Below are 19,636 nucleotides of genomic sequence, written 5' to 3'. Positions count from 1 at the left end.
GAATACCATATATACTATCATGACCTTCTCAAAAATGTTTGTTTATAATACAATAAAATAAAAAATAAGTTATAGTTCTAAAAATAAATACCGTAAGTAAAAATATAAAAATAATATAAATTAAATTTTAGTTCTTTGTTGAAATTCAAATATTCAAACGCCATCTATGCTACAATGATCATCTCGAAATAAAGGCTCCACTAGTAATTATTTCTAACAAAATCACTTTTAGAAAAACCGTAACACACAGAAATAAAAAATAAAAAATTAAGAACAAAAGGTCAAGATAATATAAATAACAATATAAAAATAAATTGTTATAAATAACATGAAATAAAATAATTTGGAAGCATACAAACTCAAAAATGAAGATTGAATTTTATATTTTGGAATTTTCATGACAAACTACCAAGAAGATAACAAGATCACCCCTCATGAATAATGTAAATTACATCTTAGAATAGATTAATTATTTATGTCATTCTTAATTCAAATTGTTAGAAGACATGTAATGGATATATACATAGAATTTCAAAAAGTTTATGAATAAAAATGAAAATAATATTGAAAATCATCAGCAGGAGGGTTAAAGGGATTTATTCCTGTGTTCATCCATTGCCTGGGATTTAGATTAAGTTTAGATTTAAGACCTCTCTTTGCGTCACATAATCATGATCATCCTATCATATAATCAAGGTAGTGTAACTCCACCTTCCAGGCAACTTCAGAAGTGGGTTACACCTAAGCCATTGACAGGAGAGAAGCCCAGAATGTCGAAAGACAACCTGATGATATAAGAAAAAACATTGTATTGTTATTGGATTACAAACATTCGTCATTTTCGTGCAATGGTTTGTTCGAGATAGTGTGTGTGAGTTCTGATAATTATTTAGATGCGTGTGAAGAAATGTAAGATAGGGAATGAAAGCAGGGTGTATTAAGAGGAGTGGGAAAGTGAGTATTTCATTACGAAACACAATGGAAAACTGCAGTGTTTGATATGTACGCAGATTGTGTCTGTGCCCAAAGAGTATAATTAGAGATGGTAGGTTTTAGCAACTTAAAATTAAAAATTTTGCACTTGAGAATCAGATTTATCATTTCATGGCACTATTAATATTAGAATAGAATTTTGTACCGTTTTTGAGGTGAAACATATTTTATGAGAAGTTTGGTTGTAGAAATTCAATGTCACTATGTTAACAGATGCATTTTCTAGATTTTCCAAGAAAACAAGAAAAGGAGCATATGAAATTACAGTGAAATTGTGAACATTAAAAAAACATATCAAAAGAAATTATGTGATTTTATCCCGACCGATCTTATTAGTAAATCACAATCACTCTCTACCACATACAACTTGTTTGTGAGTGAACACTGGACCTAAAGAGATTGCATAGGCAGACAGTATTCTACAACTAGCACCAGACAGATTAGTTGAAAATTCGAGATAATGGTACAGATAACAAAGAGGGTATCAGGTACTAGACCACATTCCTGTTCTATTCGTACCGTGAAAGCTAACATGGAGGTATGATCAAAAGATTTGAAAAAATGTAAGAACTTGTATGTGATGGGGGCCTTTAGATAGATTCTTATGCTTGTTGCTCATGGTCAAATTTTTCATTAAATTTATTGTACAATATGTAAGCCTATATGATGAAATAGGTTCCTTGCTCAAGGTAAAATTTTTCTTCCAATTTCTCTCAAAAACACTATTTTCATCTATGCAATGAATTTCTGTTTGCCCTGCCATCTATAACTAATATTTTGTAATGTTTTCTCAACCGAAATCTGCGATTGTCATTCGTCTACTAAAAACTCATAACTTCTTTATTCCACCTAGAGTCAGTCATGTTTAATGTTTATGTTTGAATTTCACAATCTGCACACTGATAGTGCTTCAACACACCCACTTCGCTGATTGGTTGGTTTCATCCATTATTTAACGAAAATAGGACCTGCTCTATTTGGAAAAAGTTGTGTTCAGCGTTTAACCAAACTCTACTAAAATTTGACCATGAGCAACAGGAATTTGATACAATTCAATTGAATTAAATTTCTTGAGCAATAAATTTAACGGAAAATTTGACCGTGAGCAACAGACATTATTATTATTATTATTATTATTATTATTATTATTTTACGTCCACACCTGTGGAGTAACGGTCAGCGCATCTGGCTGTGAAACCAGGTGGCCCGGGTTCGAATCCCGGTCGGGGTAAGTTACCTGGTTGAGGTTTTTTCCGGGGTTTTCCCTCAGCCCGATACGAGCAAATGCTGGGTAACTTTCGGTGCTGGACCCCGGACTCATTTCACCGGCATTATCACCTTCATATCATTCAGACGCTAAATAACCTAAATGTTGATACAGCGTCGTAAAATAACCCAATAAAAAAAAATTATTATTTTACAAAAACAAAAGTCTCATAAGATGTAATTTTGCTGAAAAACATACATTTCACATGTTGTATTGAATTTCACACTTTATCGCGAATTAAAAAATCTACACTAATATGCTACATTAGTATTTAATAAAATTACACATTTGACGACATTTCGGCACATTTTGCATTTATCGTGATTGCAAAAACCTACTATCTCTAAGTGTAATGTAAAGAGACATTATTAAACTCTGCATGAACAAAAGTACCGTATAATAGATATGAAGGCGAAATTCGACCAGTGTTAATCGGGAATTTGAAGAAGAAACTGGCAAAAACAAACAGTATTTTAGTAAAGTTTGGTCCACCATTTTGCATGCTTCGTATGCACTTTACCTCAAGTTAGCTAAAGTGAAAAAGTCATTTACTACTGACGGCATTATTATGAAGAAGTGTGCGAAAGAATTAGCAAAGGCTTTTGGTGATACCAAAATAGCAAAAGGGTTTGAATCCGTACTGCTTTCTCTTCAGACTTCACAAAGAAAAACATCAGAAATGGATGAACAGGTAAAGAAACAACTATCAAATGAGTTCGAGAAATGCAGATACCGGTACTTCTCATTGTCCCTTGACAAAAGCACAGATCCATCACATGTCAGTCAGTTTTTGCTATTTATACGCAGGAAGATTTTTCCAGTAAGGAAGAGAGGGATGTTTTCACAAAACTCGTTATCTATATTTTTTCAGATTGTGAGGTTTTAACGTATCCTTATGTTTTTGGGTGAGGAGAATCCAATGGTGCTATCGGAATTAAGCTAAAGTTGGTAAATACGTCAGTAAATTGATGTTGAAGTACAAGAAATTTTTCAAAACTCGGTATTTACGGTTGGCGAATTTTTACAAAACAAGAGTTGGCATTAAATAAATGTTATATTATTTATTTTTCACTTGGTGGCCACATTGATTAAATAATACTTCGTACACCGTTTTCTTTCACTGTTAGAATACAGTGGCAGCTCGTGACTTAAAATACAGGTGAAGCTATAAATACTCATAAGCATAAAGGTTCGGATAAAGCAGGTTAAGTAAGTTTTTGTGCAAATGGAGTTTTGTTCCCCAGGTGAACACACAAGTTAAATTCTACAAGTGGGTGTGCGAAAAACAAAACAATACTACCATTTGATGTGTTTTTTGTGTAGAAAATTATTTTCAATAAGGATCCGAAGTTTAATTTTCATTTTTCTCAAAACTCATTTTTATGACATCTCCCTTTACCCAACCGCCATTGATATAACTTATTGGAATAATTGTTCAGTGATGTCATGCAATTTCCGCTTCACTGTGAACTTGTGTAGCAAGTCCTTGTGTGTGGATATATTCGTTAGTGAAGATAATTGTTTTTGTTCCATGGAGTTGCGGAGATAAGTCTTTATGCAATTTAGTGTAAAAATTCTTCGCTCATTAGAAACACCCGTTGATGTTAATGTCGAAACTAGAGTACTGTACGTTTAATGCAATAAGTATTTCTTTTGTATAACAACATGTACAGTACTGTTTGTGTCAGAGGAAAATTATTTTGATACTAATCATCTGTATAGACCTAGAGAAGTTAATTTCTGTATTCAAACGACATATCTTAAATAAAGTTGGGAAGTAATTTCGCAGAAATGACAAAGCATTTATAGGGAAGATTGTTGATTATTTGATAAATTCAAATACATCAACAAGAGAACGAAAATGAAGTTGATCAGTATCATGAAAACTGGCATCAATTTGCATCAAAATTAAATCAATTATTTAAAAAATAATATTGCATAAGTTTATTAGAGAGCTGTTCTGGTGACAAGTTAGAGTATTTACTTCCTCAAAAATCACTCCTTTGCTTAGCTGCTTCATATAATGTTTCTGTTTTGTTTATCTCGTAAGTGTTCTTATTGTTTCTCACTACAAATTACGTCCAGAGTTTTCTTTTGTAAAATATCAAACAGAAGACAGGTGATTTGAAATAATAGCAAAAAAAAAAAAAAAAAACACTAACTCAAAATCATTCATATTAGTAAGAAAACCATTTAATGTATAACGGCAATATGACAGATTCAAAGTCATTTGCTAATCCTTCAAACACTGCTTTCTTCTGTTAAAACAGAAAACAGTTTCAAATTGGAACTCCATTTCTTATCTATTATGGTTGTTACGCATTTTCCAATTAAGTTACCTAAGTTATCCAAGACGTAGTTCTCTTAGCCGAATGATGAAAAAAGAAGAAATACTTTGGTCACTCGAACGAAATTACGAGGGCCATAAAAAATAAGTTTCCCTGGGGCCGTGTAGAGAAAAAAAACACAATTTCATTGAAAAAATTATTGGAACAGGTACAACAATTGTTGAGCTATTTTTCGATATATTCCCCACTGGAATGAGACATTTGTCATACCATGGAATCGACAGAGAGGTGCAGATAGACAGAGTCATTCACTGGTTCCGAATTCAGGCAGCAGACTTCTATGACACAAGGCTACGAAAGTTAACCCCATGGTGTGACAAATGTCTGAATTTCGATGGGGAATATGTTGAAAAATATCTCAACAACTGCTGTATCTGTTCCAATAAATCTTTATATCAAATTGTATTTTCTTGCTATAAACGACGCCAGGAAACATTTTTACGACCCTCGTAATTGCTTTTGAGTGGCCAAAATTTGAACAAGCACTTGTTTGACATCGTTAATATGGTGGAAGAAAAGCAATTACATTTTTTGTCTGCCCCCATGAGAATGTTTGCTTGCCAGGTGAAAGGTAAGAATATATTTATTAATATGGGGATTAATATGCAATAAAAATATGAAAATATGAATGCATTTATTCGGTGGTGTTAAGTAACTTGTGACCTCCTCTTCCACTCAACCAGGTCTACAATAAATACCATTACCAAAGTTATAGTGTAATAATAATAATAATAATAATAATAATAATAATAATAATAACAGTAATAGTAATAATATGAGTAATAACGCTGTCAGATAAAATTAAATAAATTAAGTGCTTGTTGCCTTCTTTTCCACCGACACTAATAATAATAATAATAATAATAATAATAATAATAATAATAATAATAATAATAATAATAGTGACAGTAATATCAATAATAAATTCATTCTTATCGTTTTTCTCAATTTCAAAGTATGTTATACTACGTAGTGTTTATAAAAAAAATCAGTATAGATATTATTTATATAAATACTGTAATATAGGAATATTTTAATTACTAGGGAGCGGATTTTTATGTGCTAAAAATTTTAATGTATTTATTTTTATGTGCTAAAAAGTACGAAAATATTTGCTAAAAATAATATATATATATATATATATGTTTTTAATATGACAAAAATACCTTACTTAGCTTGAAAAAAAAAAGTTACTACGTACCAATCACACTTGAGTATCAGTTGTTAGTAGTTGTCCGAGAATTGCAGTGAACAACAAAGGTCATTTCCAAATTCCCCATCACAAATACATACCCATTATCTCTGAACAACGACTTATACTGTGAAAACGATCTTTCCACATCACAGGACGTCAGATGTGCATATTTAAAGAGAGGAATGTCACAAACACAAACATCGTCAATTTCACCTACAGGCACACCCTCCAATACTTGAGCAACTTTACACATTTTTTTATAACCACTGTTTTGCCGTGAATGCACACGTGAAGCAGCAGCAATGTGCTTGTTTCCAGACAAATGTTGGGTTACCTGAGAGCTCTGATCTGCACTTACTGATTTACCACATGGTTGGCAAAATAACACTTTTCCGTCGGTAGTAAAAATGTTTTTAAATTCATCTACATATTGCTGTAGACGCGATCTTAAACTCGATTTGATTTTAGGCATCTTAAGAGACTAATATACACACGTCTTAACGTAAAAAAAAATGCTTCTAGCTACTGACTGACAATGTCTGAGAAAAGCTTCCTATAGCGACGCCACCACGTCTACACTACGCAGCTGATGCTTATGGTCCGATAACGGGGAATCACAACAAGATGTATTTCCTCACTTCATAGGCATGAATGAGAGGCGAGAGATTTGTTTAAATTAAATAATGTTTATACCCGAGCTTTTATCCGTTGTGTTTCACAAACAAAGCGCGGAATGAAATCATCTTCAGCAACAATAAACATTCCTAATTATGTGTTGCAAAATCTCTCCTTCTTGTCCATGTTAATTTATTCTCATATAATAACACTGATATGCTACCTAGCAGTTCTCAGAACTTGAGGCGATACTATTACAAAAAACTCGAGTTTTAAGCTTGAAACTTGACATTCGGAATTTTTAACTTTGTTAATTGTGTTTTATCACACGCAAGAAAAATATTTAATTACATAGGAATCTGCTCCTTATTAATTACATTGTTGTGTATATCAATTCTCGATGCCCGTGCGTCCTATTTTAAACGGTTCAAACCTACCCGCGCAAACTAGAGTCGCTGCTTTCTCTCTCTCAGAAAGCAGGTTGGCTCGCTTTTTTTTTCCCCCTCTTGTGAGGGAGAAAGCAAAGATCGCGCGGCGACGAGTCACGTTGGCAATAGAAATACCCCCAGGCACTGTGACGTCAATGGCGTCCTCAACCACCATTGTTCCGAGGGGTATAAATATAACGCATCCCCGCGACTTCAGTCACTCGTTCGTCACATGGCAAAGAGGTAGCTCTAGCGCGACCTCCGTCACTGACAGCAGTCTCCCAACCAGGCCTACGCTATGGTTGTCTTTTGTTCGGACGTGTCTGCACACGGCCACCGCTCCGGGAACAGGGAGCCAAGCTGCGCCCCTGTCTCCTGTATTCTTTCCTACACTAGCCTCACTTCTTACGTATTCTAAACTTATTTTATTCTATTCTCGCTACAAGCCTCATCACCACCTCCAACCCGCACACTTCTCTCCCCTGATCACCCTTATCTCTCACCATCCTGACTTCGACTCCCAGCTCTTATCCCGGCTTGTTCGATTAAACACAACCATCTCCTCAGCCCCCCTCTAGAGTCGGTAAGTCGCGAGTGCGCTCTGTTGATCCGTCGATGATAGAGGTCACCCTTCCCCGCTCCTGAAGTCGGTAAGTCGCACAGTACGCTGTGTTGATCCTCCGATGCCAGGAGCTTGTTCTCGAAGTCGGTAAGTCGCACAGCACGCTGTGTTGATCCTTCGAACTAGAGAACTAACCTTCTACCTCATTCCATCTCTCTCGTTATCCTACCCCCCCCCCACAACACACCTGAGAGCAAGCCGATTTTCCCCAGGCACTCCCGTTACCCCTACCAAGTTGCACTTTACTATCACCCATCATAACTCTCCCCGCATCGAAGCCTCAGGACGAAATTCTAAACTATCAATTTCTATCACGACTCCCCCGTTACCCCTACCACAGAACTAGGAGGGAACTATAGTTATACTTTCACTGTTATTTCTGTAATAAACAATGTTCTTTAAAAAAAAACAGCCTTTCCTTTAAACTTCACCACAGTTTCTTATCATCACCCCACCCACCAGCTGCAGCCATCTTGTCACGTCACTCCCGTTTCACCTCGACGACACGTCGGAGAGCGAAACCACCACGGAGACCGGCGTACGACAACATTTCAAACCTCACGATTAACTCGAAAAACTTAGTCAATGGAAATATTTTGAACACAAATTTGGAAACAGAACGAGAATGAGAATCCGCAGTTCTAACAGAAAAAAGTTGTCACTCTGCATACAAAAGTCCGCCACGCAAACCCCGCATTTAACTCACCGTAACTCGGAAACCGGTACAGATTTTGAGAATTAGCCACTTTTAAAAGTAATTTCCATTTTTTCTAAACATCTCTCTCGCTTTGACCCCCCCTCCATTTAACGTGAAAAATAAAAATGTTTGTCGGTTATTACTCTTGAGAGTGTCAGTGTCTATTTTGAACGGGTGACTTCGAAGTTAGTAATTTTTTTCTCACTGTCCAAAAAAGATTTTGATTCCAAAGTTTTTCTATGCTTTCCTTAGACATTTATCTACGAATCCTAAAAATTACAATTCAATTGATCTTCTCTCATAGAAGCTACGACATGTTAATGTTTAACGTTGCTGCTAGAGTCTAGCAGAACAAACCACGTACAGGTTCCGTCACGTCAACGTCAAAACATTCTCCTCGAGAATCCCAGACAGTCCGTGACGTTGTCTCTATATCGTCCGCGCAACTTATCTAGGCACCTGGGTTCCCTAGTGCTTTCTCCCTGCTATAGTGCTCTCTTCCTGCCCCGTAGCTGTCTGCTGGCTACCTGAGCATCGCTGCAGCAGTTGTACGTACAGTTACAAAAACATCATTTGGTATTTAATTTCAGTGCATTCCATTGGATATGGTAGGTGAAAGTATATGGTTTCACAAAATAACAAACATAAAATAAATTACATTTTTCTTCTTCTGTGTGCTATACAGTACGATCACAACTCCAATTATTACAATATTCGTATCTGGCCGTGAGCTACTGATGGTAAGCGATGCCTGAAGTCTTTCAACTAGAAGCACAGGTCTGTAGTTGTTGGGTTTCCAAAAAGTTCACTTTCACATAGTCATTATCAATATTCTTCTTCTTCCTCCTCCGCCTCTTCCCTCCTTCATCATCATCATCATCATCATCATCATAGTCATCACTGCTGGTGTCGTCTAGACGTAGTATAAAATCCATAAATTATTATGGAAAACACTTGAAGCAAGTAAAGAGATACTTTTCGAAATAAATGCCGAAAAGACAAAGTATATGATTATGTCTCGTGACCAGAACATAGTACGAAATGGAAATATAAAAATTGGAAATTTATCCGTTGAAGAGGTGGAAAAATTCAAATACAGCAACAGTAACAAATGTAAATGACACTCGGAGGAAATTAAACGCAGAATCAATAGGGGAAATGCCTACTATTATTAGGTTGAGAAGCTTTTGTCATCCAGTCAGCTCTCAAAAAAGCTGAAAGTCAGAATTTATAAAACAGTTAGTATCGGTTGTTCTGTATGGTTGTGAAACTTGGACTCTCACTTTGAGAGAGAAACAGAGGTTAATGGTGTTTGAAAATAAGGTGCTTAGGAAAATATTTGGGGCTAACAGGGGTGAAGTTACAGGAGAGTAGAGAAAGTTACACAACGCAGAACTGGACGCATTTTATTCTTCACCTGACATAAGTAGAAACATTAAATCCAGACGTTTGAGATGGGCAGAGCATGTAGCACGTATGGGCGAATCCAGAAATGTATATAGACTATTAGTTTGGATGCTGGAGGGAAAAAGACCTTTGGGGAAGCCGAGACATAGATGGGAGGGTAATATTAAAATGGATTTGAAGGAGGTGGGATATGGTTCTGTAGAGACTGGATTAATCTTGCTCAGGATAGGGACCGATGGCGGGCTTATGTGAGGGCGGCAATGAACCTCCGGGTTTCTTAAAAGTAGTTAGTAAGTAAGTAATTAAGTAAGTAAGACATTTCTCTTTTGCCTCTTGATCGCAACAAACAACCACTGACCTTATTATCTTCCTCTGCTTACTGTGTAGGGCCTACGCTAAATTAAAATTAAATTGTGGTTTATTTAACGATGCTCGCAACTGCAGAGGTTATATCAGCGTCGCTGGTGTGCCGGAATTTTGTCCCGCAGGAGTTCTTTTACATGCCAGTAAATCTACTGACACGAGCTTCTCGCATTTACACACACTTAAATGCCATCGACCTCGGCCGGGATCGAACCGGCAACGTCGAGTTTAGAAGACGCGTATAACCTTGTTGCATCTCATATTACTACCGACCATTGCATAAATATGTCTTCACAGAACGCAAAATTACTGTAAGTACAGATCACACTAAGCAAGCAAATATATTTTACCCGCCTCGTAGACCATCCTTCCCTCTCCTGCCCCGCTACCTCTAGAAGCGATCCCTCTACACCCCGCGCCTCTCTCTTTTAGTTGCCCAGATAAGTTTCGCGAACAGTAGGCCTATTATTATAACGTCTTTGTGTGGACCATACAAAATGTGTTGTACAATATTTTTGCCGATCTGTGACTTGACGTTCCGTATAATGTGAATCGACCTTTAGTACGATTATTTAGTCCTGACAGTCGCCGGCGATCTGCGCCTGGGTCAGGCGAGTCCATTAAATTACGCCAAGGGATGTTCTGGTTAGTCTGTTGCCTGCAGTCGCAGCGGTCGGATGTCTCGCATGCGGTATTTCCAGTACAGTTGAGCCACAGTCTACTATATACAGTCGCGAAGCTCAATATGTAGTAAAAATGCAAACATGGGTAGTTGCCCACCACTAGGATCGCTACTATCGCCTCATCATCGGAGATCTCTCTCCTAGCAGACGACAAAATATGTTACACTTTCGTTGTCGTGTTCTTTTGGAAAATTAACACCTTCCTTCCATTATTGAAATATTAAATGCATAAAGTTAATTTATTATTTTAATGAAGTATATTAAATTCCACCATAAACTCGAAGATACCTGCAAGAAATAGGTTAATATTATTTTTGTTTGTGCAAAACGAACTGAAATTTACTATAATCGCTTCACTCATTCAAGATTATAGCAATAATTAACTATGAAACCAATAAATATTAATTTTTATTTCCCTTTACAACAATAATAATGGAAATAGGAATTAATGGAGTAACTTAACTTACGTGTACCGGTACTTGTGGTGTAGGCTTACGTAGTTAACAAAGTGGAATGAGGTTAAGCAATAATAATCACGCCAGAATTGGAAATAAAACGTGATCAATAAATTTTATTGTAACAGACTTTTTCTACGTCTCTAATAAAGTAATAAATAAAAATAACAACAAAATTAACAGCTATAATTAAAAACATATCCTTTGAAAAAAAAGTAGGCCTAAGCAATAATAATCCCACCAGAATTGAAAATAAAACGTGATCAATAAATTTCATTAAAACAAACTTAATTTTTCTACGTCTCTAGTAAAATATTATTATTCCAATTATTGTATTTTAGCCATTAACATTTTCATTACAACCAATAACGAACATTTCACAAGCATCAATGTGAAATACGCAACGAGCTAGCACTCGATAGAAATACGACACAGTCCAAAGTGGACCGTGGACAGTCTATTGTTTTTAGTTGCTAACCGCTTGGAGCTCTTTATCTCGAGATTTGCAAAAAATCACCTCAAGCTTCGCGACTGTATATAGTAGACTGTGGTTGAGCTATACTGCATTCCTTTGCCGACCGCTCGCTGTTATCTCTACTCCGGAACTCTCCCCACTACCTCTATTACTTCCCCTCTTTCGCGTTGCTGAGCTGTCAGGACCAGAGTCCGTGGATATACCAGAGTAGCGCAATCACCGAGTCGGCCGCCATTGTTAGTCCTTTTCAACACGCGTGGGATAGGAATATTTAAAGTAAAACTCAGATATTTTTAATTTGAAGGGCAAAAACGTCTAAACGATCTTCTTACATTATAGAACATTATTGTCAGTCAACATACTAATGTAAAAAAACTTCATTTAATAATTATAATAGCATAAATATACATTTAATTGTTCAATACAGTCCTTCATAAACGTCACAGTTGTAGGTATTACAGCAACAAGAACTTAATAAATTATAAGTAACAAATTAAAAACAACAATGTTGCAAATAAAATAACAATAAATCTAAACATCTGCAACTACATTCCTCGTGCGAACTCTCCGGCTTCCGCATATAAGGGGACACTATACTGAAATTTCGCGAAGTTCATTAATATTAAGAGTTCACAGAAGTGAAATCCATAACTGGCATACTTACGAAGCTAGAATCACCAAACTTTTATCACTGATATATCTGCTTAATAGTGACAAGTGTTCAAAATTGCATCAGCCCATGATACGTGGTTTGCATTTTATTAATTATCTTATTAAAATATTGAACTGCTTTATATAAAAAGTCGCTTGCACTACAATTGACATTATTCTTAAGTGATTTTCACATATATGGATTCTTACATACATGGAATTAAAGCTTACTATAAGATTTTGCTGTAAAAATTAGTCAGTAAATTACTAGAATTTTTTATTATAAAAATAAAAAATTAATAGCCATAAAATTTCCTAGTAATTTACCCATTCGCTGTACAGAAAATTCCAATAGTAATGTTTGTTCCAATGTATATAAAGAATCATATAAGTGAATATCAATTAAAAGTAATATAAATTGTGAAGCAAGGAACTTTTTGTATAAAGCAATACATTATTATTCTATTAAGTTATTAATAAAAAGCAAACCACTTATCATAGAGAGAGACGAAATTTTGTACATGTGTTATTATCAACCAGATATACTACTGATAAACATTTTGTGAATTTAGCTTTAAAAATATGGAAGTTAGTAATTTCAGCATAATGTCCCCAAGGATACACTGACGTGAGGTTTTGTCATTTTTGGTCAAAAAATCGTTTCTTTGTTTTTACCTTTAAAAATTCATTTTTGGTCTGAAGATGCCCTCTGCCAATTTTCATGACCATACGACCGGTCTATCAGCTCTTTAGAGTCACATTTTTAAAAGGCTGCAGGCTCTAACTGTTAATTTAAATGCTCCGTCCACGACCTCCACTCTGATTTCTGCGACCATTTTGGAAATTACGCTCTATTTCATACATTATTTATTATTATAGATTTCCAGTGTAGCTTCTCGACTTCTCGAAATATTTCTTCATAGAATCCAACCAAAGAGTTTGTAATACTTACTAGAGACCACCGCCGTCTGGATTGTAATATACTGCCTGCTCTATGACGTCCATTTTGCGTATACAGTCTGCTGAAAAATCTCCGCTAGATGGCAGGTCATACAACACCATCCGTAACATTAGTTATAATGGAAATTTAAACGCACTCTGCTTAATAAACACAATTATTCTCAAGTTTTCCTTTAATTAAACTAGATAATATGTGTAAATGTATACCAGAGATAAAAGCTTACCTGGCAAAAATGATGTCCATCCCTTGAAGTCACAACTTCAGAATTTTCCTGGACTGAGGCTTTGAATAGCACACCGGTCGAAATGCACGCTGTGTTTCTTTCCTTCCAATATTTGCTAGTAGTGGTCGTACAAACTTTGTTATTATAATGTGGCTAACCATCTGTTGATGATTTGGCATACTGCAATTCAATAATGCGCATTCTGAAAGAGGAGAATGCGCAAATGTGCGAATTGTTTTTGTTAATTGAGAAGACTTAGTACAATATGGTACTGCGGCTTCAACGAACTCCTGCAAATATTTTATTAAGGCAACAAAAGTCGATTTTGGGTATCTAAGCCCTCCTCTGTCTTGGTGATTTAATGGCGTCGACGTTTTAGGCATAGATATATTCCTAATACAACAATCACAACTTACTTTCTCCTCAATTACGCGTATTAAATATCCGCAAATCAAAGCTTGGGAGACAGTTTCTAAATTAATGTCTACTCTGTCATTTGGTACTGTAAGTTTGTCCAAAAGAATCAAAACATGATCAAGAAGAACAAGGTCATTTTCGGTACCGGTATCAGTGATACTATTGCCACCAGTTGGAAAGGTTTCTCCACAATATGCATTATCTCCAGTGACATTGGCTGCTTTGGAAGGTATCATAAGACCAGACTTCAATATTCTTTTGATAGCATATGCCGCTGTACGTGCATCTGTTATATCGTTACTACCACCTCCCATTCTAACGGTGCTAAAAAGAGCCTCTACTGGATCTCCAGAAAATCTTCTTGTGAGGACGTAGAAAAATCCATTTTTCAAAAGATGTATAATACAATGAACTGTAGAGTTCACAGTGAACAGAAGTGCCTCTGTCGTCTCTTTGGTTAGCCCTTTCAATTTAGCCCGTTTCGATTCAGCCTGAATCCTTGTTATATATCCAACGAAGTATTCCTGTAGCCACTGCAGTCTTTCATCAGCTACAGAATAAAACTGCATGGAATTCGGGCTGCATTGCCTCATATGCTGTGTTCTGTCACTTACGTCATGCACAGTGAAAAATTTATATATACACTTCATGAAATGTACAGATGGGCCAGCTTCTGAGAAGTCTACATTGGTATTGATACGGGCATTGTTACTCTTCATGAATTCAACTGTGGCAGTGACTGCAGGAGAGAAAACTTGTACAGCCGTTAATACATTCATTTTTTCGAAGTTTGTAGGTTCAATGTTTTTTTTTGGTTAAGTATCGAACGGGCTTCACTGTCAACTTCGCTTGCAGACGAAATATATTTCCTTCAAATATTTGGAACTTATTAGTCCATCACCGTCAGCCATATCCCTGTCTAGGAATTGAGACCTAATGTTCTTAACCAAATGACAGTAATCAAAACTTAGAAACAGCAGACGTTGAGAATCACAAGGGTGTGGAACACTAAATTTCAGATCTCCATTTCCAAACTGTCGAAACATTGAGACATTTGTTTTATGGTTGTCTATCACAATTCTCAGTACATAGAATCCACAGTCTTCTACTGCTTTGATTACTTGATTAAACAATTGATACAACTCTTGACCCTGTAAACCTTTAACAATTTAATAAGCTGCTGGTATTGTGAATCTTTTTGAGAGGCCATTCACCACAAAAAAAAGTAATTTGTTTGCCAACGTTGGATATTTTCCTACGCATTCATCATATATACCCTCTGCATTAACTATTCCGAAGAACTTGTCACTTGTTCTATCGTAAAGAAGCCGTTCCTTTATTGCCATTTCGTCGGCGATAATTGAAACAATCTTTTCCATGGGTTCCAGGTTTTCACATTCTATTTAGAGTCTGCTCTTTACCAATGGAGAAATCCCAACATCACAATCAACATTCCCTATGTATCTGTCCAATGTGCTTCGGGAAGGGGCTGATATTAATTTGGACACTCGCGCATGATCATAACCCTTGGGTGACACTAGTCTCCATGCTAGACAGTAACGGATACTTAATTATGACCATTCAGGCCTTTTCTTGCCAAAATTATTTATTTGGTCAAGTAAATATACAGCTTTTTTTATCTTTTTCTTCAGCTAATTCTTTTATAACCGTTAGTTGATCTAATTCCGGATGATGCATTTTTTTTTCAATTCAATTTTCATAGCTGCCATGTTTTTCTCTAGTCTATGAATTTTAGATCGGAGCCTATTAATTTCCCTTCTTGAGCATGCAGAACTGTTATCATCTTTGAGATTAACTTGAACTCTTATCTCACACTTGTATTCAATTTCATCACAAGTTTCTGTGTGGAATTTATTTGACCCATCTGAAAAAAAATAACTTTCTTCTAGCAACAATACTAAGATAAAAAATTCAAGCAAATATTAAAAATTTGTTCTTAATTAAGTACTTTCCAGAATTCTCGCAAAGTTCTACCTCACTTTCCTTTTTCACTGAAGTGGTTCTTTCCTTACGAGGTGTAATCTTCCGAGATTGCAGATAACTGGGGTAAGCTGGGAAAATGCTTGGTATAACACCAGGCTTTAAATTTTTTTTCTTGCAGTTCTCTCTATAGTCTTCTGAACGAAAATGGAGACTACACACACGTGAGTAATCGGTTGGAACCCGCCTGCTACTTTTACAGGCACCTTGTCTGGATATAGACGCCAGCCACTTTTCTCTAAGTTCTTTTGCTGAGGGAATTTCATGATATTTTATTCCTTTTGAATGTGAACTTCCTTGTCTAGATTTACAAATGGGAACACAACAATTCACCATTTTAAACATGAACACAGCACCTAATTCATGTCGAAAATTAATATCACGTTTCGCAATAATTTGTGATTTTGCACAAACTTTATATACACAAATTAGAGCACAGACAATCAATATTTTCATCATTACTGACTTAAACGAGTATTTAGCTTAGTTAGATGTAATAATTAATCATACAATCACTAACAATCGCCTCAACACTTTAACACCTGCAGATTAGAAAAGATGCGGTATGGTGCAGTCACAGTCGCGCTCTAGCGGCAAATTCTAGAAACATTGCTATACGGCGTTTCCAATGTTAAGTTTTACCATAGAGCAGGCAGTATATTACAATCCAGACGGCGGTGCTAGAGACACATACCAGTGAGTGGCAGGCAAGAAAAATGTCACAAATTGAATCGGCTAGCATCCGCCATTAAAGGGAGTGTTTACGGCGCAAAATTCGAAAACAGTACTACAATACATTGATGTAGCCTGGTGATAGACACTGTTTTAAACATCTTTTACAAATGATGAGTCGTGATGAAATAAACATGAATGACAGAGGAGCGCTGTATTTATTAAAGTATTATAATTGTTCATCTTTGGCGATATTATAAAAAATAAATTAAATCACCCATATACACTCGGGACAATTATGTGAAATATTGAATAATGGCAATGTCAGCATTAATTTTCAGTATTAATATTATTGTTTTAAGGACATACCAATAGATATTTACTGTAATATTTAAAAAATGATCTATATTTCAGTCCTTTCATGCAAAGGAAGAGGAAGGTGCTTAGGAAATATTTAGTGGTGAAATATGAGACCATAAAAATTCTGGAAACAGATTTAAAATATGAGAATAAATTTTATCATAAAACAATCTATTCATTGTGTAGTTGATGACCACCAAGTTAGAGGTCAGTACAGACTTTTTAATACAATTGAATCGGTTATTGTTGAAAGGAACTAAGTCCACTTTTTAAGTCTTGAGATAATCGAAAAAAAAAAACTGATTTGTGAATAATCTATCGAAGATTATCCACAAAACAGTTTTTTTCGATTACCGTATCTCAAAACTTAAAAAAGTGGACTTAGTTCCTTTCAACAATAACCGATTCAATTAGTAGCTGTAATAGTAGGCCTAGGAGTAGTGGTAAAAGTAGGCCTAGGAGTAGTGGTAATATTAGGCCTAGGAGTAGTGGTAAAAGTAGGCCTAGGAGTAGTGGTAATAATAGACCTAGTAGTAGTGGTAATAATAGACCTAGTAGTAGTGGTAATAGGCCTAGTAGTAATGGTAATAGGAGGCCTAGTTTCGGTAGCAACTTATTAGTAGGCCTAGTAGTAGTGGTAATAGTAGGACTAGTGGTAGTGGTAATGGTAGGCCTAGTAGTAGTGGTAATATTAGGTCTAGTAGTAGTGGTAATAATAGATCTAGTAGTAGTGGTAATAGTAGGCTAGTAGTAGTGGTAATAGTAGGCCTAGTAGTAGTGGTAATAGTAGGCCTAGTAGTAGTGATAATAGTAAGCCTAGTAGTAGTGGTAATAGTAGGTGTAGTAGTACTGGTAGTAGTAGGTCTAGTTTTTGTGGTAATAGTAGGTCTAGTTTTGTGGCAATAGTAGGCCTAGTAGTAGTGGTAATAGTAGGTCTAGTAGTAGTGGTAATAATAGACCTAGTAGTATGGGTAATAGTAGGCCTAGTAGCAGGGCTAATAGTAGGCCTAGTAGCAGGGCTAATAGTAAGCCTAGTAGCAGTGGTAGTAGTAGGCCTAATAGTAGGTGTAGTAGTAGTGGTAGTAGTAGGTCTAGTTTTTGTGGTAATAGTAGGTCTAGTTTTTGTGGTAATAGTAGGCCTAGTAGTAATGGCAATAGTAGGCCTAGTAGTGGTAATAGTAGACCTAGTAGTAGTGGTAATAATAGGCCTAGTAGTAGTGGTAATAGTAGGCTTAGTATTAGTGGTAATAGTAGGCCTAGTTTTTGTGGTAATGGTAGGCCTAGTAGTAGTGGTAATAGTAGGCCTAGTTTTGGTGGTATTAGTAGGCCTAGTAGTAGTGAGACCTAGTTAGTAGTAGTGGTAATAGACCTAATAGTAGTGGTAATAGTAGGCCTTGTAGTAGTAGTCATAGTAGACGTAGTAGTAGTGGTAATAATAGGCCTAACTAGGCCATCAGCTATATTTTCACTAGTTTCTTTGCATTTAATACAACCAAAAACTAGAAGTACATACTGTACAATACGGAAATTACATGATTAATTTATTTATTGTGAAACAAAACAGTTTTAGACAGATATAGTCTGAGGATTTTCTTATGCACTCTGCTATTACAATCCACTGTAATATGATGGCACCTAACCCTTACAGACATTATTGAAACCAACCTTATAAACCTGATTAATGTGTTTCTGGAAAAACTTTATCCAAGAAATATTCCGACATTCTGTAAACACATTCAAAAGAGGAACAGCATTTGGAACATTCTTTCAAATATTAAGATATGCATGCTTTCCTGAGCATCCTACAATAGTGGCTATGTTCGAACAATTATTTGCGGCGCAGTATTTCACCATTTTCTTATTATTTCCCTTCAAGTGTACTTATATTTATTCGTACTCCTCAATAAGCATGAACTGCTCGCACTCCCGGCGAAAGCATCAACTCCCTTTAATGGCGGCCGAACAGCGGTTCAATTTTGTACGCGAAACTAGCGCCGTTGGTGTCTCTAGTTATATATTACAAACTCTTTGAATCCAACACATGTTAGGCCTACTTCAAAGGCTGCTTTCCTTTAAAAGATATTCAGTTACAAAGGAGAGCACAACTCTTGTCTAAAGGAAAATTCCACTTGTTGCTAGTAGCCATAACAACGTGTTTTCCATGCTTGGTTTTTGTTTGTGATACAAGAAATATTTGCAAGTTTCTAACCGTTTTATTGTTAGTGTTATAATAGTGTCTACAGTCTATATGATTTGTAAATAATATTTATCTATTATAGTGTTTTCATAAGTTTACATAGTTTTTTTAGTCACCTTTATTTACTAGTGTAGGTTAGGTGTGCACAGCGTGGTAGTGTATATGAGGGTAATTTCTGTATATAATATGCTAGGTCTATACGTTTCAAAATGCCTAGAAAATAAAAAAGACAGAGACCTGGTTCATTATTATCATCCAAAACTTTGAAGTGAATTTTCTCCACTTTAATTTACTGTAAATTTTGTATTGCTAAAAATTCTACTCTTTCTACGGATTTTGTGCTACGTGCATGATTTTTTTGTAGAGGTTTTTTTAAATTTATTTATTTTATGTCGTTTTAGCTTAGGAAGTCTTATCGCGAAAATACATAAACAAGTCTTACAGTTTACATAGAGTTTACTGTATTACAACAATCATTAGAGGTTTTTGAATATGTTCTTAACAAAACTTACTATCAGGATTATACCTAACACTCATATTTTTTTGTTGTTACTGTTGTTTAGTCAAATGTCCGAAGACATGTTTGAATCTCATAAGTACCACCAA

The sequence above is a fragment of the Periplaneta americana genome, chromosome 11, assembly GCF_040183065.1.
Source record: "Periplaneta americana isolate PAMFEO1 chromosome 11, P.americana_PAMFEO1_priV1, whole genome shotgun sequence".
NCBI classification, from domain to species: domain Eukaryota; kingdom Metazoa; phylum Arthropoda; class Insecta; order Blattodea; family Blattidae; genus Periplaneta; species Periplaneta americana.
Note: the sequence above shows the minus strand (reverse complement) of the source record.